The following is a 6,135-nucleotide window of genomic DNA, read 5'->3' as shown; positions in this document are numbered from 1 at the left end:
ATTTTGTGAATGGAAAAATAGTTTGAAATTTAAAATGGGGAATTTTCGCACAAAACTGAGAAGATCAGGAATGGCTGATGTCGCAGTGAACAGCAACAGAAAGAGGAAGGATATCCAGGAAGGGGAGCCATCAAGTAGTAACATCAAAGGGCTAAAAGGAGTGAAACAAACTTCTTGCCTAATTTTCCAGATGGACAGAATGCAGATTCTCTTGAGGCAATAAGAAGTGAACTTGACATGGAAGCAAAGAAAAACTTACCTGATGTAGAGAAAGTATGATGTGTAAGAAAGAAGATGGATCAGACATTTGCATTGAGAAGAAAAGAAATTGTGCAAGAGCAACCACCTGTGAAGAGGATGGTAGAACGCTGGCCAGCCCTGTTCACAGAAACTCAGGTGAGAGACCATATGTGGATAGATATTTGTAAGTGTGATGTATATTAGTCCATGTCGACATCCCAACCAAATGTTATGCTGTAATTTACTAGTGCTCACAACAGACTTGAAGTTATGTGGGGTTTTTTTTTCAGATTTGTGATGAATTCTCAAGAGTTGCCAGCAAGAACCTTTGAAAACAGCTCTGTGAAGCACTGGACTGTCACATACCCCACCTCATTCAGATTTTAAAGTCTAAAAAAGAGAAAGTGGGCCAGTCCCTTGAAGGCTTTCTCTGCCAGATCGATACTCAGGTGAAGATATGACATCACTGTATCATAATTCTGCAACTTATTTAATCATTCTGCTAGCAGTATTTACAGCATGTTCTGCAGCACAGTCCTCATGATAAACCTCACTTGTCCTCTGAAAGGCAAAGAGTTTCTCAAATATCTTTTTAGACTTTTTTATTCTTCTGTATGTTACTGCAGCTAGAGCTATTGTTATCTGCAAAGAAATTGACTAATTAATTGCTGAAATCATGTCTGTATATGTAGAACATCACTGCAACACGGATTGTTGTGCTGCGATGTCTCTGGTTATTTCTTGGAGATAATGACAGTGAATTCTGCAGGACCTGTTTTGTAAGTATTTTCCAACATATTCTTCACATACAGTGTCAAACAAAAATATTGGAACAGCAGGATCCAATTGTCTACCTTTGACTTATACTGACATATGAAAAAAAAATAGAGATCAGAATGTAAACTTTTATTTTTAATCATGTTTATATGTTGTCCAGTTTCAGAGCATCTTTTTATTTCAGCCATCACTCACCCACTTTTTCTCTCTCACTTACTCACTCACTCATTCTCTTACTCACTCTTTCACTCCCTCACTCTTTTACTCATTCTTTCACTCACTCACTCACTTTAAACCCTCACCCACTCACTCACTCTATTGTTTTGATTTGAATGCAGGACTCGGACACAGGAGAGGACTTTGCCCAGGTGCCAGTGGGCATACTCACTGTCATCCCAGAGGATGACCCAAATCCCCATGCTACGCATCTACACTTAAACCCTGCCAGCATTGCAATAATTCTTGAGGGTGACATAGTCCTGGATGACCTTTCTTCATACCCTGATGCTCTTTGTCTTTTATTTGGCTTGATTTATGCTCTGCACCTAGACTACCCCAAATCTATGAAATATTCCTTTGAGTTTATTCAGAAGGTCCTGTTGGAGCTAGGACAAAAACAGCTTAGTCCCGAATTGCAAAGTTTGAGAAATGTTCTTATGAGCTAAGTCATGAAATCAAAAATTGTAAGCTGTAAGTTTTCCTTTTTGGACTGATGCTCGACAGCGCACATTTTGTTTGGATAGGTTTGGTCAAAGATTAGTTTGTCATGTGAAGGGCCAGAAACATTTTTATGGAGTGTTGTTCCTTTTTCACCATGTTTTAATTTTGGTATAATTTAACTCTTTATTTCCCAAAGTTGCTATTTTTCTTTCAATTTCAAACAGGACAAAAGAAAATTTTGTATCATGAAAATATTGTAAAGGGAAAATAAGTCCTACATTAGTTTTGCATGTTACAGAGACAAGTGTTTGCAGCAGTTGGTTGTGAGAGCTGTAGGTTGTGTGTGTGTGTGTGTGTGTGTGTTTTTCCCCTTTGTGGACTGATGCTTGACTGTGCTTGACTTGTTTGTGATGTGAAGGGCCATAAACATTTTTAGTTAGTATTTGTATAATTCTGTGGAGTGGTGTTATTCCTTATGTTTTAATTTTGGTAAAATTTCATTTTTTTTCCAATGTAGTTATTTTTCTTTCAATCTGAAACATGACAAAGGAAATCAGGAAAGTATTTGAAAGGGAAAATAAGTCCTAAATTACAAGTACAGTTTCGCAGAGAAGTGTTTGCAGCAGTTTGACTTCTGGGGTTAGCATAGTGCCTGGCTTATTTCAATGGATGTGGCTGAAAGGAAGATATTTTGCAGGTAAAATCACATTTGATCTTGAAGTTCTCTGTTGTGGAGATTTTGTATTAATAACTGTTATTTTTAAAGTTGAATAAACCTGAGTATTTCCAGGCAATTGGTTTCCACATTCCAAGTTCAGAGCTAAAGGTCTCTGGTCACTTGAGTTCGCTTGACTTAAAAAAAAAAAAGATGTAGTATTGCTGATGCGACGACTCATTCTTTGTAAGTGCTATTACTGCAATTTCACAGTACTAAGGTATACTAAGTCTTCTTAAATTTTGTTTTTAAGTTTTAATGACTGAACCAATATTACTTACCCAAAGCATGCTAGTTTATTTTAAACAAACAAATCACTGAGTGTAATTTAATGCAGATATGTTCCTTTACTTATTTTTTTTTCCAGGCAGTTGGTTTCCTGATTTTTTTTTTTTTTTTTGAGTAAAGTTAACTTGTCAGGTTTTACAGTGGACAGACTGCAGTCTCTACAGCGATGTATCCATCGTTGCACAGGTGCAGAGAAAGCTGCTGGTGGGTATGACTTGGTAGGTTGCAGGATCTGAAAGTGTGATGTTTTGGGCTGCATTTACAAAGCACACATATAGTGATCCAAAATGTGATCTGTATTTGTTGACACTTACATGGATGTAACGCTAATTTATGGTTTCAATGTCTTTTGTTAAACCATTTTATACACACGCAGTCTAAAAGATTTCTAAGATCATTACATGATCATGGGAAACTTTGTTATGATAGCAAATTATACCATATAAAAATAATTTAATGTTTGGTAGATCCTGTTTTTAGCTTTGTAATAGCTTCAAACTTACTTGGCATGTTATCAAAAGATATTGAGGTGTTCCTGCAGTTTTGCATCCCATGCAATATTTATAGCTGTCCAGAGCTCCAAGCAGGTATCCCTAGGGTCTGCTCATCTACACTGGTTCGATTTGGGATAACTGGGATTGAGTTAGATCAGGTGACTGATGATGTCAGTTCCTGTCTCCACAGACCTAACTAACCTTTATATAACCAGCATAGTGATATGTCTGTTATCCTAGGTTCTAAAAATGTTCAGACTTCAGAAATCTCAGAAAAGCCTCCTGCATCTCAAGAGAAAAAACAGTACTCATTACAGATATGTATGTATTTGATGTGTTACTTAGTCATAATAACGTTTTCACATCAAATGCAACCTTGGCAAAGCACAGGATTCAAACATTGTTCATTGCCAATTCAGAAATACACAATGCCTATGACATAAGTACAGCTAATTTAAAACCCATGGAGACATAAAGGTATAGGTAACTGTGACGGGACAGCGAGCAGCAAACCGGTGACGACAACAGAGATTGGGGTGAACGAAGACAAGATGTTTAATTGTGCTACACAACAATTACAAGATTCAAGATTCAAGAGATTTTATTGCCATTTGCACAAGTACAGGACAGTACAGGTGCATTGGAATTTTTTGTGCGTGGCTCCCTGAGTCAGCTTATTTGTAAAACAACAAAGGCAAATTAAACAAAAAAATAGCAGCAAAATATGAAATAAGAAAAGAACCACCTGTATATAAAAAATAGAAGAATACACACTATAAATAAAAAATAAATACACACTGTGCAGACTATACAAAAACACACTATGACTTATTGCAGGGGGAAAAAAAGATAAATTATTGCACTAATTTAATTAAATTATTGCACTACTTGAATTGAGGAATATTGCACAAACCAAGACAGAAAACAGTGGAGAAGTCAATGGAAAAGGACAATGGGCTGGGGGAACTCTGTCTGACAGAGACTCGGAGTGGGAGGGGGTGAGGTAGTTGAGTATTCAAGAAACCCAGTTCATGAGGTGCAAGTGGGTGATGAGTTAATTGTCCATGGTGTGAGTAAGGTTGGGGGAGTGGTATTTCCTTCCCGCCTTAATGTCCTTAGCAATCAGTCTGACAATTGCTGGAAAAAGGCTGTTGTGGAAGCGTGTCTTGTGAGTGGTGATGCTCTCTGGCCTGTGGTGTCTCAGGTTGTACCCTGAGTTCTTCCACCTGAGCAGAGAGTGAGCTGGATGGTGATGATTGCTGAGGAGGCTCTGAGCTTTTCTCCTGCAGCACTGTGTGTAGAGTGTGTCCATGGAGGGGAGGTCAGTGCTGATGATCCTTTTCCTCTCAGCCTGGGTGGTATTTCCAAACCACACAATGATGCAGCTGGTGACAACACTCTCAACGAGTCCTCTGTAGGCCTGGATGAGGGGCTGACGTCTGAGTCTGGCTTTCGTCAGCAGCCTTATGAAGTAGAGCCACTGCTGTACTTTTTTCACTGTTGTCACAGTGTTTATGGCCCAGCTCAGGTTTTTTGACATATGGAGGCCTAGAAACTTGTGACTGTCAGCCCGCTCCACCTCAGTCCCTTTGATGGTGAGAGGCTGCAGAGGGGGAGCTCTCCTCCTGAAGTCCAGAATGAGTTCTCTGGTTTTCTCCGTGTTGAGAACAAGGTCATTGTCCTCTCCATAGACAATATTTTGTTAGCCTGTTTTGACTCGCCTGTGATGACTCATCCCCACCCTTGATGAGGTAGAGGATGGTTGTGTCATCTGCATATTTAAGAATGATGTTGTTGTTCTGTCTGGATACACAGTCATAGGTGTACAGGGCATAGAATTTGGGGCTGAGACAGCAGCCCTGAGGGGTTCCTGTGCTGACTGTGAGCTCAGCAGAGACCTTGTTACCCATCCTCACCACCTGTGGTCTGTCTGTGAGGAAGTCCAAAATCCAGTTGCAGGTGGGTGTTGGTACCCCAAGGCCTGCCAACTTCACAGTCAGCTTCATTGGCCGGATCGTGTTGAAGGCGGAGCTGTAGTCCAGAAAGAGCATTCGTGCGTATGTTCCATTAGTGTCCAGGTGTTCCAGTGTAGAGTGAAGCACCAGGGCCACCGCATTGTCCACTGATCTGTTCGGGCGGTAGGCAAACTGTAGGGGGTCCACTGTGTCTGGAACCACAGAGTTTATGTGTTTGAGAACCAGTTTCTCCAGGCACTTCATGGTGCCACCGGCCTAAAGTCATTCAAACAAAACAAAGAAATAACTATTTACAATAACAAATCACCAACACAGGGCAGTTGTTCTCCAAGTGTCTCCTTCTCGCATTGGCTTAGAGTCAATACACTCCTACAGCCTCTCCTCAAATAAAGGAACCTGGGTGCTTAAATAGTGTGAGCCCCACCCTGGCCTAACCCATTACCTGGGTCAAAATATTAAAATCAATTACAGAAATAAAGCACAGAATTATAAACAGTAATAAATCTGCTGATGCAATAAATGCATTTCATCCACAACCCCACATTTCCTTTAAAATAAACACACTGCAGGATAAAATTGACATTGGCAGCACAAACTCCCCCTTTCACGTTTCAACAAATGGAAACTACGTTACCCAATCCATCTAAAATGCTATTTTTCCTCAACAAATAGGCCTACGTCTGAGTATCACAACAACACGCGCATATAGTCAGTGTTGGGCATTAGCGGGGTTACTAGTTTGACTACATTTCTCAGTTTTTTCTCACCCCCCCCCCCCCCCCATATATCATATCTTCTATCTATCCTTGCTCCAAACACACCTGATTTAGTGTGAGTAATATGCTCTTGATTAAATCAGTTGTGCCCAGCTAATCAAAAGTGCCACTGATGAGTTCAGTCAGGTAGGTAAAGCAGGGAAAGATGGAAAACGTGCGGAGCAGGATGGGCCCAGGAGCAGGATTGAGAATCAGTGATGTAGAGTAGC

Source organism: Megalops cyprinoides, chromosome 1 (genome assembly GCF_013368585.1).
Source record: "Megalops cyprinoides isolate fMegCyp1 chromosome 1, fMegCyp1.pri, whole genome shotgun sequence".
NCBI lineage: Eukaryota > Metazoa > Chordata > Actinopteri > Elopiformes > Megalopidae > Megalops > Megalops cyprinoides.
Note: the sequence above shows the minus strand (reverse complement) of the source record.